The 15488-nt window shown below is 38.6% G+C and overlaps 2 protein-coding genes across 24 annotated transcripts in view; one reads left to right on the top strand and one right to left on the bottom strand.

Annotated features, from left to right (window-relative positions):
• The window catches only part of si:ch211-51h4.2, a 488455-nt gene that overhangs the window by 407070 nt on the left and 65897 nt on the right, over nt 1-15488 (top strand). For 11 of the 22 annotated variants that reach the window (XR_012387017.1, XR_012386998.1, XR_012387011.1 and 8 more), the window contains one exon: nt 3184-3318. The exons of 10 other annotated variants lie outside the window; for them this stretch is intronic. The gene's annotated coding sequence lies outside the window, so the exon portion shown is untranslated. Of the gene's footprint in view, nt 1-3183; nt 3319-3846; nt 4051-15488 lie in introns of those variants that run through there. One more of the 22 variants, XR_012387001.1, reaches the window with a different exon arrangement.
• Nucleotides 1-15488, bottom strand: part of tbl1xr1a (TBL1X/Y related 1a) — a 124927-nt gene that overhangs the window by 88615 nt on the left and 20824 nt on the right.

The following is a 15488-nucleotide window of genomic DNA, read 5'->3' as shown; positions in this document are numbered from 1 at the left end:
TAGGTTTCTGGCATATATGTGGACATATAGGTTTCTGGCATATATAGGACATATAGTTTTTTGGCATATTTGAGACATATAGGTTTCTTGCATATATGGGAAATATAGGTTTTTGGCATATATGAGACATATAGGTTTCTGGCATATATGGGACATATAGGTTTCTGGCATGTATGTGGACATATAGGTTTCTGACATATGTGGGACATATAGTTTTTTGGCATATTTGAGACATATAGGTTTCTTGCATATATGGGAAATATAGGTTTTTGGCATATATGAGACATATAGGTTTCTGGCATATATGGGACATATAGGTTTCTGGCATGTATGTGGACATATAGGTTTCTGACATATATGGGACATATAGTTTTCTGGCATATATGAGACATAGGTTTCTGGCATATATGGGACATATAGGTTTCTGGCGTATATGTGGACATATAGGTTTCTGGCATATATGAGACATATAGGTTTTTGGCACATATGGGACATATAGGTTTCTAGCATATATGAGACATATATAAGTATCTGGCATATATGAGACATATAGGTTTCTGGCAGATATGTCAACATATAGGTTTCTGGCATATATGGGACATATAGGTTTCTGGCATATATGTGGACATATAGGTTTCTGGCATATATAGGTTTTTGGCATATATGAGACAGGTTTCTGGCATATATGGGACATATAGGTTTCTGGCATATATGTGGACATATAGGTTTCTGGCATATATGTGGACATATAGGTTTCTGGCATATATGGGACATATATGTGGACATATAGGTTTCTGGCATATATGGGACATACAGGTTTCTGGCATATATGGGACATATAGGTTTCTGGCATATGTGTGGACAATCGCACTACCATGTGGAGACAGAAATCGCATGTCGTTGTGTAAATAAGATATTACATTTGGCTATTAAGCTTGTTTTTAAAGGAAGTTGTGATCTGGTGCTTTATATAAAATACAATTAACTTGACTTCAAAAGGGGAGGGGAAAGCCGTTGGGGGGGCGCCCCCCTAATATAATGGTGGGGGAACACTGCATTCACTTTTTTTTTCTACATCTCAGGGTGCTTTCACATCTAGACTTTTGTTTCGGAACCTGTCTCGTTTGCCCAGTTAGCGCGGTTCATTTGGCATATATGAATCCACCAATCATGCTCGGATCTGCACCAAAACAATCGCTCCGAGGTCGCTTGAATGAGATGGTCTCGGCTCAATTGAAATGAACTCTGGAGTGGATCAATTGTGGTGCAAAGAGACTCCTGGATGCCCGCAAACGAGTAATAATCTCCTGGAAATTGCGCGTCTCCCTCTCGGTTCTCAAATACATCGCACACCCTTTTCACCCCTCCCCACCTCATCCCTCCTCGTTCTTTAGACACGTCGCGCACACCTTGTCAAACACCACCAAACCACCACCCCCCGACAGCTGAGCAGGACTCTGCAAAATATACAGTCAAACACTGACCAATGTGAGGAGAGTTTAGTCACACGTGACTTGTTTTAGATCTTTTGGTCTGTTTAGAAACTTTGCCATGTGAAAGCGAACCGCACCAAGAGCAAAGAGCAACAATGTAACAATTTGAATCCCTGTTTCAGAACAACTGAATCAATTCACAGGTGTGAAAGCACCCTCAAACTAATCTAGCCTAACTTATATAAGCACACATTGATTACATGCATGTAAAGAGGCAGCAATATAATAAGGAAAAAGGATTAGTACAAATACAACTGAAGAAAGACAAATGTTAAACCCAAGAGAATTTATTTTGATGAAAACTCCAAACATGCAACTGTTGACTTCTATAGTATGTGTTTTGCAAGTCCAAATGTCTTCTGTGATAAACAGAAAAAGACTTTTAAAGGTTTATATCTACTTGATACAGTAAATAGACAAACTTTTCGTTTTTGGAAGAACCGTCCTTTTAATTGTTCAGGTAAGACAAAGGTGCAATTTAAATTAAAAGGCAGATTACATATTGCATCTAAAAGCACAAGACGCATCTCTTCCTTCATTTCCAACACAATTCTGCAGTCATGCTCCCATGGCGTCTGTCAATGCTTGGCAACTATCAACTGTTCTATCAGAGGATGACTAACTGATAAACCATTGCTGCATCTTTGAATCAAGGTTTATTTATGGAGAAATTAAAAAAGCACTCCAGTGTTCAGCTGCTCTGCATTTGTCTGAGGTAATTAGTCTACTGTTAGTACTCAAATGTGTATATTCCATACAAAGTTTGGATTTGATTGGTTAGTTCTAGTCACGTAAATCATTGGTGCGCTTACAGCGTTCTGAAAAGTTTAGATGTTTTAAACTAGAAGTGCCTGGAAAGCACAAGCATGTTGCATCACACGCACATTGCTCCCTATTTGGTGTAGATTGTACGCTTCATTGGAGGTAATGAAATTTCACATTCAAAAGATACAATATGTGAACAGCCCCAAATGTTTTAATTTCAAAATGCATTTTTTTACAGTTACACCTGGTGTCTACAATACTCTGGCATATTTAAACCATAAAAACCAATCATTTTGAAAACAGAAGACTGGCGTATCGTTTCAATATAGATGAACAGAAACTTAAACTTTTGAAAACACAGTCGCTACTATTCAAAATCACTCTCTGACCAGTCTTTGGACTATTGTCCAAACGTCATCTTTGACTGCCATAACTCAAAAGTTCAGTTCCAAATAGACCTGCACAATTAATCGATAAAAGATCGCAATCTCAATTCGACCCCCTAGACCAGGGGTCACCAATCTCGGTCCTGGAGGGCCGGTGTCCCTGCAGGGTTTAGCTCCAACTTGCCTCAATGCACCTGCCTGGATGTTTTAAGTATACCAAGTTAGACCTTGACTAGCTTGTTCAGGTGTGTTTGATTAGGGTTGGAGCAAAAATCTGCAGGACATCGGCCCTCCGGGAACAAGTTTGGTGACCACTGCCCTAGACGATCTTAATCCAGCATTTCTACGATTCTGCCAATCATATTTTCAAGTTCAGGAGAGAAGCAAAGGCGGCTGCACGAGTCTTTTCATTGTTTCACATATATTTCTCAGTGACATTGACACCTCCAAATGATGTTAAATGAGTCACATAATGTATTTTTAAGATATAATTCACCTAAAAATGTCATTTTTGTCTTCATATAATGATGTTTTCGCAGCTGGAAAAACACACGTGACGTGAGCTGGTGACTGTGGGCTGTTATCACAGAGAGGGCACACGCGCGCGCTCTACTAAATGATAGATGCGCGCGTTTACTTTAGTGAACAGAACCTGCATATGTTGCCAGTAACAGGTAATACAGTTGTAAATAATATTCTGTTTGTGGCACAGAGTGATCGTTTGGGAGCCGCGCGCGAAGTATGAACAAGCACTTAGCAGTCAAAATGAAACCGAAAGTGTGCACTTCATTTAAATAATCATATCGCATTTTAGAGTTATGATTACGACAAGCATTTGATATGTGTTTGTATTTCATAGCGAACCCACAGTTGTGCATGAAAATAAATGTTTGAAATGTCAGTATAACTACTCTAGACTATATATTGTTGAATATAATCTGATAATGGCAAATGTCTGATTTCACCAGTGAATAAATTTGTCTAATATGACAGATTGCAAGCATATATCTCAAACATAATATTCAACATCATAATTATTATAAGTAGAATACAATTATTTATAAAAACCAGTAGACCTACACATATTATTATCAATGTTGTGCCATATGTTTGTTTTTACCATACTATTATTTTACATATACAGAATCGTGAGAAAATCGTGATCTTTATTTTGAGCAAAAAAATCGCGATTCTCATTTTAGCCAGAATCGTGCAGCTCTAGTTCCAAAACTCAAGACCGAAAGAGATGGAGGACGCTTAAGAGTTCCCGGATGTGTTCTTGATATCGAGGACAAACCGATGCTTACTTGAGCGCAAAACTCGCTTGAGAAGTCCCAGAAGTCATTGGGGCTGAATAAAGGAGGGGGGAAACACAGCTTTTTATAAAGATTTATTATTAAAGTTTGGAGATATAACTTATTTATTTCAGGAGTTTGCCTAAATGAAACGGTGAAAGTAAACATTAATACAAAAAACTTTATAATAGCATAAACACATTAAGAGTGTGTATTTTCTGAAATTCGTATTAAAATTAGTTTTATTTGTTTTGTGCAACGTATATTTATAAGATCTTTATGAATGCTGTAATGTTTAAATAAGTTTCCATTAAAAATGCATGATGGCCAAGTGACCATCAGGAAGAACCAGGGAAAAACGCATGCAGCATCTCATTTCCCACATGACACATTCTTCGTTCTCATGGTCTACCAAGTTCATGGTTCTGAGGTAACTTGGCAAGATTTGTCTTTACAAGAACACGAGCCCGTTCTCTGTGAAATAGCTCTTTGTCTCTAGTGTCTGATTGGTGTTGGAGCTAAAATCTGCAGGACAATGGACCTCCAGGACTGAGATTGAGAACCCCTGGCTTAGAGTGTATGTTGGAAACTGTAATTGGAAATCTCTTTCATATTGTTTTTGTGAATGATTAGATTAAAACTGCTTTATGGTTGAACTAACTACCCACAAACGGAGGGAAAGATCACTGCAGATCAACATTTATGCTCTAATCGTTCCACTTCTGACAATGTTTTTGCCTGTAACATGTCTACAAGATTTCGCTTATGGCACCATACATTCAATACATAACCGCAATAACAATTTCACAAATGTCAAAAATGTAAAACATGTTGTAACCTGAATGATCCGTCACCATACCCTCTAGCCTTTTTAGGGAAAACATATTTCCAGTGTGTCCTGATGCCACGTGACTGATGCACTTGGCCGTTTTACTCTCAGAGAACAGATACTGTGATCTCAGCTTAGTAAGACGAGGTTTTCCATTCCCTACACCGAGAGCAAATGCCCTATTATATAGCCGAGCCTTCTTTGTCCAAGCATTGGTCTAATGGACAAAAGTAATTAGGCTAAGTGACAGGGGTCCTTCTTCGCAATTGTTAAATGCTTATTATCTGCAAGTACAAAAAGATAGTGGTCTAGACAACATGGCTATGCGACAGATAATGGTCTAGCCATCATGAGCGATCTGCTGAAAGAAATATCTTGACAGTGGCTAAGGGGAAAAAAAATTGGTGTGAGAGAATGAGAGTGTGTCAGAAAATAATCTCCCGCAATGTTTACTGATTAAACCTAGCATGATAAAAACCAATGCAGATACAGCATTACTGGGGATGTATTAAATGAAATCTCTGAGGAAAAGGCTGGGTTGCACATTAAGAGATTTCAGCAAATTACAGAGCCATTTAAGCAATGTCTGAGCTCATGGGATTGAACTTCTAGTTTTTAAAGCCCCATAGCACAAATGTTGAACCTGCCACCACCTACATGTCTTTCTGCCTCAGCTTATGTATTGTTGATAAAGTGTTTTATTTCTTTAACATCATCACATGTCGAGCACAGCATCAAATGAGTTGCTCAGGAGTGCCTCGTTTTCCCTCACCATGCAAAAAAAGCCATAATGAAGCTGCAGCAGGTGGTAGAATAGGACATTTAGCTTTAATTGTCTTTCACGGTAAACATAAACGCACGGAGGCGTTGAGGGACAAAAGTAACAATAATTGATCCTACTTCAATCAAAATCATGGGGCGGTCACACTACACTTTTTATTCCATTAACTACATTCATATGTATGCGAAAGAAGGCGAGCGGAAATAGAAGCTTGTGTGTTCTTTCACATTCACTTCTAAACTTTAAGTTCACTCTGACCTGTAAACTGAAGCACTTCAATAAATGGAACAGATTGCATATTGTTATGTTTTGAAAGTATGACATGCCAAAGTGTGTGTGTGTGTGGTGGGAGAGTGAGTGAGAGAGAGTGATCACATTACAAGCATTGCAAAATCCATAGAAAAGCTTAGGCCCAAATTGTTGTGTGGCATAGTTTTAGGCCCCATTTATTCGAATACGTCTTTTAAAATGGCATTTTAGAAAAAAAACGATCCAGATCCACACTAGAATTTCTGAAATGCTCTCCGTCCAAACTATACCTCTGAAAACACCCAACACGTGACTATGCACAGCACACACTCTGGCATGCGCTGCAGTGTATGTAGATGTCTGAGCTCCAGGCAGTCAGCGGGTGCTTTGAGCACACCTCCCCAGGTGGGAGCAGCACACGTCGGACAGTTCATTAAGAATCTACCACTGGATCTCATTACGCTATAGTTGTTAAACGACTTACGACTCTTTTTTTTTTTTTTCAAGTAACATGTTTTGGGTGAGTGCAAAGGTAATCTAATATATTAAATTATGTAACCACGTACACTGATTCTGCACATTTGACTGATTGCTTGCCTTGATTTCCTATATTGTATAAACTTATTGTACGTTATACTTTTATAATGGCCATTGTTGATTCTTAAAACTGATATTCAGCAAAAGAGACAGGGTATGTTTCATATTTTTCAATAAAAATGAAAGAAAGCAGTTACGTTATAGGCTCTGTTACAGTGAAAATGACGATTATATGAAATATTTAGCTACACAATGCTTCAAAATTTCTGGTGTCTGTTAAGTTGTTAATATCAAAATGAATGTAGGCAGTACCTTTTATCATGTTTTCATTTTATTATTAAGAGACAACAAAGCCAGAGTCATGTGAAGGACGTTATAAAATACAGTGTATTCTTTGAAGATTTATCTGAGGTGTCCAAAACTTGCGAAGACTGGGCTTATAAAGCAAAGGATGCAAGACTAAACTTTGTACACTTAATACTGAAAAAAAGCCCCAATTAAATCGTCTGTTTTCAGATGACACTGAGCAGCAACTTTTTCAAATAAAAACAGCCTCTTCAGCCTTTCCAAAATGTTTTAGGGCTCAAAAAACTCCAGGGTAGTGTGAACAGGAGGCGTAACCATAGCAAAACGTATGCGTTTTAAAAACTAAAATGTATTAGGAGGGGTGTTTGACAAAATGCGCGCAACGTGTCTGAAGAGCGAGGAGGGATCCGGGGGTGAAACAGGTGTGCATCTTTTTTGAGGACAGTGAGGGAGATGTGCAATTTCCAGGAGATTATCACTAGTTTGCAGTCATTATGAGTACCGCAAATGCTTATGGCTCGTTTCCACTGACTGGTACAGTACGGTACGGTTCGAGTCGGTACGGGTCACCTTTATCAGGCTTGCATTTCCACCACAAAGGGTACCCTTTTTGGTGGGCGTGGTGTATGACAAAGTTTAAGTCAACGTCATGCTCGCTCGAATAAATGTCTACAGTAAAGCTGTACAGGTCGTTCACATATCATAATGAGCAGCACTTCTCACAAAACAGATGCTTTATACACATAAATACTTGTTTATAAATGTTTATTTCTAACTTTTCTATGAAAAGGAGTTGATTATAACTGCAGATCAATGACAGTGCAAAATAGCCTACTGTAACGTCTGTAATTATATATAATAAATACATAAATGCAACATATATGAGCACATACAGCCCCTTACGGTCTCCGATCATACATCATACGCATCATACATTTAGTACTTATTTGAGTTCAAAAACACACGCAATAGAGCCCACAGTCAGAGCAAACCTCTCATCTGTGTCTGTAATCTTCACCAGCACATGCAAACTCTGTCAAACTCAGTCTTTGTCATTCCCAGTTCATAATAGTCCAAAAGGCAAAGATAAACATGGCAGTTTGATTCAGGTTGTTAAACACTTTTGCTCCTGTGTTTTGCCGGGTTTCTCCTTTTTTTCCGCGCTTTACTCTCGCGCTTTTCCTTTTCATTCTGAATGGATCAGATGACGGAGACACTTCAACAATCACGTGCAGTTACACGTTATTATCATCAGCTAAAGAAGTTTGTTATATTAAATATAGACGCGATCGCGCGCTCCCGGAAAAAAAACGAATAGCGCTCGCACTTTTAGACGGGCTCGTAAAGCAACAACAGGACACGGCAGATTTTGTTCTTCTTTGCATTGTGTCTGTTCATCAAGACAACGACACGGTTTGTTTGAGCCCGGGTCATCCATGGCTGGTTATTTTATGCATATAGTAACGTTATATCCATGTAATGTCTCTGCTGTGTATTAGAACATGGCAGATAATTTGTTTACATTCTGTCTAGCTCCACAAGCTCGTGACATATCTCTGTAACCCATCAGCGTTCGGCTGTGTGTGTAGCTCCACCTTTTGGTACCCTTTCTTGTTTTTGGGACCCTTTTAAAAGGGTGCCGAAAAAGTGGTACGGTACGGTTTGGTTTGGTACACTTATTGACGGTGGAAATGGCCATAAAAGCGTACCAAACCAAACCGAACCGTACCGTACCATTCATTGGAAACGGGCCAATAGAGACTTCTGGAACTTCCGGGAGACTTGGGATCTGTGAATATCACGTTTAACAACTATAGTGAGACGTGATCCAGCGGTACATCCTTCATAAACTGTCTGACGTGCATTTCTCTATGGAACGGAGCGCATGACACTGTGTGGATGTGTTTGTGTGTGGTCACATGATGTGCATTTTTTAGGCTGTTCAGAAATGCTAGGTAAAACACAGTGTGGATGTGGATCGTTTTAGTTCTAAAATGGCATTTTAATACTAAGTCGTATTAGTGTAAACGAGGCCTAAGTGTGTAGTGTCTATTTTTTGCGAGCGGGTTTGCGATGGGGGCAGGGCGTAGGATCGGCGATGCCAGCTCAGCATTGTGTTGTCTATTGGCCATCAGCGATGGACGATGGCATCGTCTATTGGCCCAACCCTAATATGATACTTGGTTTTCTTTAGTTCCAATAGTACAGAAGACCAAGTATGCCTGGTTCTAGATGTGATAAGCAAAAACTGCACAGTTGCTTTCTCTATACAAACACTGATTCCAATGCAGAAACTCTGAATCCACTTGTTGATAAGAAAAAAGGAAAGCCACAATATGAACAATTATCACCCAAACCGCATTCCTGTCAGTTGGACAGCTGTTTAATTCTGGAGTGAAATGTGCAACACTGAAAAGCACACCCAATCAGAGAGCACACTGTCAAAAAAAGAGTATCATCCAATTAAAAATATCCTATTACAATGTTTAATCTGAAGTGGTACATCAGTGCATGAATAAAGCACAGAGTTTTGTATCTGTGCAACATATTACTGAGCCTATTCTTTTAAACTTCAAGCACTTGTATGTGCAGCATTGCAATCTAACAGACACAGATCAAAATGTAACATCTTACATAAACAGCAATGAACTCTAATATAAAGCCATTTGATGTCAAACTAAACGCATTTCTACACTGATCATACTAAGATAATGAAAAAATCTGATATTGCTATATTTTATTTTCTGCGAAAAATATTGTGATGAATAGTTTCACAAGATAGTTGGAATAGCACTATTTCAACTATCACATCCGGTCGGCCGGTCGCATACAGTCTATCTGCAGGAGTTCAAATATTTCAACGGATCCACAGCTCAATTCGTATCGGAATTTTCTGCGTACGGAGATGATCGGAACGCCACGCAGCTCCCAGACTACACTCCACTGGAAATGAAAGACTTCCAGTTGGTCGCTTGTCATGTGCAGTGGAAAGGAGGCTTTAAATGTATATATTTATTTAGTTTTTTTATTCTCAGTTTTATTTCAACATATTCCCACGCTTGCCTATCATGACATCAGCTACCTGATATTCCAATTCACAAAAACGTGTAAGTGATCGTCATTAATAACGTGAGATGAGCGTCGCCATGTTTACTTGCAGCCACGCAATTATCTCATACATAAACTCAAAACATGCAGGATTTAGCACGTAAATTCACCAGTTACTCCCAAAATGTATGCAAGTAAGTGACTGGTGAACTTAGAGAAGAATAGATTCAACTTTATAGTTACTTTTACTGTATATCTAATATAAATAAAACACATCAGCAAACTATAGTTAAATTGATTGTTAGACTTCCTTCCAAACTCTAAATGCATTGTTTTACTAGTACTTGTGTGTTTACATGTCTAAAAATAAACGCTGCATAATTGTGATAATATGACACGTCTTTCTCTGGCTCAGCGCCAGCCAACGCGTCAAAGCACAGTTTAAATTTTTTTAGTTGCCACTCTACAGCTTAGTCAAACAAGCTAACGCTAACTTGTCATGCTTGTCAAGTTGATTGAGTAAAAACACCAGCACCAGGGACTTTATGGTCCTCACTTCAAAACGAAACAAAAGTAGGATTCTTTAGTGATTTACCCTGCTGAGGAACTCCCTTTTCATCCCCGTCTATAAGGCAGCAAAATGTGTATCAGTGTGCGAGAAACCACGTTCACTCCGCTCGGTGCTGAACTAAAGTGTTGTTTTAATAATCAAACGTCGATTATGAAATTCGTTGCCAACGCTTCTAGTAATCGGTTTTCATCAATTTAATCAATTCGTTGTTGCAGCCCTAGAAATTTGTGATTTTTTTTTTTTTTTTTTTACAACAAATTGTTGTAATTTGTGTTTTGAAAAGGATTTATTTTTATATTTTGTTTACTTTAGAATATTCTTAATCATACATCTTTTCTATTTAGGTTTTCTATTCTTTTGTGGTCCAGGAGTCTAACAGAATTGTAACATTTATTAAAATAACTAAAAATTATTGAAAATTTCATTTTCATTTTTCAGCCAGGCGATGTAGTGTCGCAGTAGGTCATGCTGGCGACTCACAGTAAGAAGGTCGCTGGGTCAAGCCTAAGTTGGCGTTTCTGTGTGGAATTTGAATGTTCTCCCTGCATTTGCTTGGGTTTCCTCCGGGTGCTCCGGTTTCCCCCACAGTCCAAAGACAGGTGATACAGGTGAATTGAGTAGGCTAAACTGTCCGTAGTGTATGAGTGTGTGTGTGTGAATGAGTGTGTCTAGATGTTTCCCAGAGAAGGGTTGCGGCTAGAAGGGCCACCGCTGCATAAAAACGTGCTAGATAAGTTGGTGGTTCATTCCGTTTTGGCGACCCCTGATTAACAAAGAGACTAAGCCGGCAAGAAAATGAATGCATTTTTCAGCCAAGTGCATCCAGAATATTTGGGTTCAACCTCAAACTTGATTTCAGTGCATTCCTAAATAAGAAAATAAATGAATAAACCTTTACTGTTTTTAATGTCATTTTTTACAGTAAAGTGTTCAAAAAGTCATGACAACAAACATTATGAACTTATTTTAATAAGTTAATTAAGTTTAAACAACATGTCAGTATTACCTTATTATTTTTAGTCTGATTTACTGATTAAATTGACAACTAGAAAAGCTTATTTTTTAGCCAACAAAAATTTTAAACACTGTCGCAGTAGTTCAGTGATTGCATTTCTTTATCTTCTACAGTCTAATCTAGGCAGCTCATTAGAATTGACGAACATATCAATAGCTCTAAAAGTGAACCTGGGAGATTAATTAACCACCTTCACCAAATTGTTTTCTGACAAAACACATTATCAGAAACCTCAGTGCAATGCAAAGAATGCATGAGGTGAATGCATTAAGAAGCAAAAGATAAAATAAACCAGTGATCCACTATCATCCTGACTTGCAAACAAAACACACTCACAGTCCAACTGCGATTTGTCATGGACTCAAAGGACTGTCAAGGCACAAGAAGACACTTCCAAGCATCTCAACCCCAAACTCTTGAAAGCAATGCACTGCTTCTTTCAGCATATTACACCGTTCTATTAGCCTGTGCTGGGTTTGCCATCCAATTTAACAGGAATGCCACTTTTGATTTGCAGCTTGCTGGCGGGGTTTCAAACTTAAGCTTTATAGCATATTCACTGCCTGGATGCCATCCTCCAAATTTAAAAGCAAATGTCAAGTTTTAAATAGATTTTGTGAAGTCTCCTTGCAGATTCAGCAAAATATTTAATCTAGCGGAGCACAGCAATCAAGACAAGTAAGAAATTATATGGGGACGGAATTATATAGCAGCTAGGCCTCAAAAACAAGCCCTAATCTTGATAAAATGCCACCTTAACAGTCCAGATCCTAAAAACTTCTGTGTGTATTATTTGAATGCATGCATGAACATGCACAGTCCAATCTCAGACACTCTAAAAATAGAAAAGCGTGTCAACTGTTGTGATAAAACCAAGTATTAGGCTGGTTTACCAATGCATTGAAGCCACAGTCACACTTAACTTTGGCAACACAAACATTTGTAGAGATACTGTCATGATTGTTAAATGGCACAACACAATCTATTATGTACTTTTTGAAAGCACATTTCAACAAATGACCCATTAAAATAAAAAATAAAAAATAACTCTACAGCAAATTGTACTTAATATTACTGCAATGTTGAAATTCTGCAGATTTAAAATTTGCATTATCTTAATTGAACTAAGAGGTCACCTCGTGACACATTAGTATTTTCTCAGATTATCAGTATTGGTCAGAGTTCCATCTGTTCGCCAAAACTGAACTTTGGAATGTAGCAGATGCTGAAAATCTTACATTGCAGGTCTGCTATACATATGACGTCAATGGATTAAAAAGTGTAGCATGACTTCAGAACAGGGCTGAGAATGCAGGGATCCACACAATTCAGTTTTGTTGTTCGTTCATTTTCTTTTCGGCATAGTCCCTTCATTATTTCATGGTCGCACAGCAGAATGAACCAGCAACTTATCCAGCATGTTTTTAAGCAGCGAATGCCCTTCCAGCCGCAACCCATTTCTGGGAAACATCCACACACACACACTCATACACTACGGGCAATTTAGCTTATCCAATTCACCTGTACCGCATGTCTTCAGACTGTGAGGGAAACCGAGAACCCTGAGGAAACCAACGCAAACGCAGGAAGAACATGCAAACTCCACACAGAAATGCCAACTGAACCAGCCGAGGCTCGAACCAGCGACCCTCTGGCTGTGAGGCGACAGGACTACCTACTGTTGCCCTCATTTTTGTTGTCCAAACTCAAATCAATTAAGTAAATCCAACTAACTTAAGTACGTTAAACATTAAATTATTAAGTTTCTCATTCTTTGTTTGTTTAATTGTCTTTAATTTAAAGGTCTGTCCACACAACATGAACATGCCAAACATTTCTTTCCCACATGCGACCAACGCAGATAAAGGGTTAAACAAGCTGAATGAAAATGCTAATTCTCTCTCTTGGCAGCAAGAATCAATAAATATCCCAGTTACCAATTACATCTATTTGTGATATCTGTTTGGCAAGAAGAAAAAAAGATGTAAAAAAATTTACCTGATTAATATAGCAATTTCCTATCAACATATGTGGCAGTGCGCATGAAACCAAAAGGGAAAATCCTGAGAAGTCAACTTTTTTCCAATTCAATGGAAAAGTGATTAGAAGACTTCTCTGTGTAGGGCTGGGTATCGTTCCAAAATTTTCAATACCGATTCCTATACCCTAAATTCGATACTGGTTCCGAATGATACTTTTTTTGATACTTTCATTTTAAGAAATATATTTCCTAAATATATAAGATTAACATAACTCATAATCTCTGAGAAACTTTGGATTTATTTTTTCAGGATGTTTGAGACACTTTTCACAGCAGGCTTATCTCTAAGACCAATAAACAAAGAAACAAAAGCACAAAATGAACAAAGTGTAGTTAACACAATATATTAGTGCAAACAGTTTTAATAAAGTTTAAGCAGTTTTAAGTCAATCAGGTTTAAGTATTTGTGAGGCTGACTGCTGCTTGAAGGTTTAGTTCACCCAAAAATTTAAATTCTGTCAGTAATTATATTCAAATGAATATATTTTGGATTTAATCCAAGAGCTTTCTGAATCCTCCCATAGATAAATTGTTGAATATAGTTATTTTTGTTTACTTTGCACACAGGAGTATTTTCGCAGCTTAATATAATTATGATTGAACCACTTATATCACATGGACTTTTTAAGCATTTTAGTATCAACTTAGCTAGGTATTTAAAGCCACCGAAACAGTATAATGTTACACAGCCTACGTTAGGTCCAAAAAAGGATGAATAAATTTACCCCGCACAAACCCTGTTTACACTGTCAGGTCTTGATGCCAAATTCCGATTTGTTGCCTATATCAGATTTTTTTTAAATTTCTTTTAAGGTGTACTCAGACTATCAGTGTGCCAGAGTGCGGTTTTCTTGGGCTTTGGCGCGATACACTTGTGTGTGAGTGCAAAACGCGCCTAACCCCGAAACTGAAAGCGAGACGTGACTTTTATGAGGCTGTTACATATGGATTTATGAATCATTCTTACTGTTCAGTGTACGCAAACTGTCGTAGTTTATTAAAGACGTAAACCCCTCACTGAAAGACAGCTGCGCACCTTCAGCAACCGTATAATTCCTGCAGCACGAGGGCTTTATGAATGTTTATAAGCATCAAAAGTGGCGGATCTGTTCGGAGAGTCCTGCCATCTTTGCCACACTAGCCACTGCGAAATATGTGAAGTTTAGTATAAGCAGTGAATGGTTCAGTCCAGATTTACCCCCACGCAGTTTATGTAATGGTATGGCCCTGATGTATGTGTGTGTGTGTGTGTGTGTGTGTGTGTGTGTGTGTGTGTGTGTGTGTGTGTGTGTGTGTAGTTAAAGGTGTGCGCGCACTGGTGTTTGAGAGAATAAAGTTGCTCTATGTAGCCTGCAGTGTGTGTATTAATAGCGACAAAATGCAAAACTTACAACACGAAGTTCGCCAAACTTTAAAATGATTTGAGGTGGAGGAGGTGGGAAAGGGCCGTCAGCTTGCGCTTATGTCTGTTTACCTTTCGGAGCCCCAGCCATCGCGCAGTTATGCTCATCAGTCACAGAGGACGACGCTTGTGGTGGGCATGTTGTTATGATGACTGCGCCGGTGTGATCTTCTTGCAGTCAAACAATGCAAAAATGCTTTAAAGTGTAGTGTACGCATAACAGCCTCACATTTGACAAGCTCTGAGCGAGTGGGCGTAACCGCCGTAAACTATTGATTTTTAAGACAGCCTCGCTGCAGCCAATCACCAGCATTTGATCCGGGCACTTTAAGGATGCCGCAGGTTTTCTAGCTTACTGACGTCGACAAGATTATACCCTTGGGTATCGAAATTTAGTACCGAACGAAAATGATTTTTTCGATACTCTATAGTATCGAGACGATTCGGTCGGTGCTAAAAAGGATCGAACTTGATACCCAGCCCCATCTCTGTCCACCTTATTTTATCATAAAAAACGATTATAATATGTATTGTGTTTAGCTTCCGGTCACGTGACTTTCAGCTATTTTTAGCTGTACAAAACAGCTCATTATTATTACTTTTTATGTATTGTATTTGGGTGTTTTTACACCTATACAATTCTTTGAGAACCTGGCATGTTTGCTACCTTAGCTCAGTTTTTTGGACATATGTGAGCACCGCAATTGCGCTAAGATCCGCACCGCACCAAAACAATAAGCCTGAAATCATTCAGAGATGAGGTGGTCTCG

The sequence above is a fragment of the Danio rerio genome, chromosome 11 (assembly GCF_049306965.1).
Source record: "Danio rerio strain Tuebingen ecotype United States chromosome 11, GRCz12tu, whole genome shotgun sequence".
In the NCBI taxonomy this organism is placed as follows: Eukaryota; Metazoa; Chordata; class Actinopteri; order Cypriniformes; family Danionidae; genus Danio; species Danio rerio.
The sequence above is the reverse complement of the archived record's forward strand: the minus strand, read 5'-3'. Positions and strand labels throughout refer to the sequence as shown.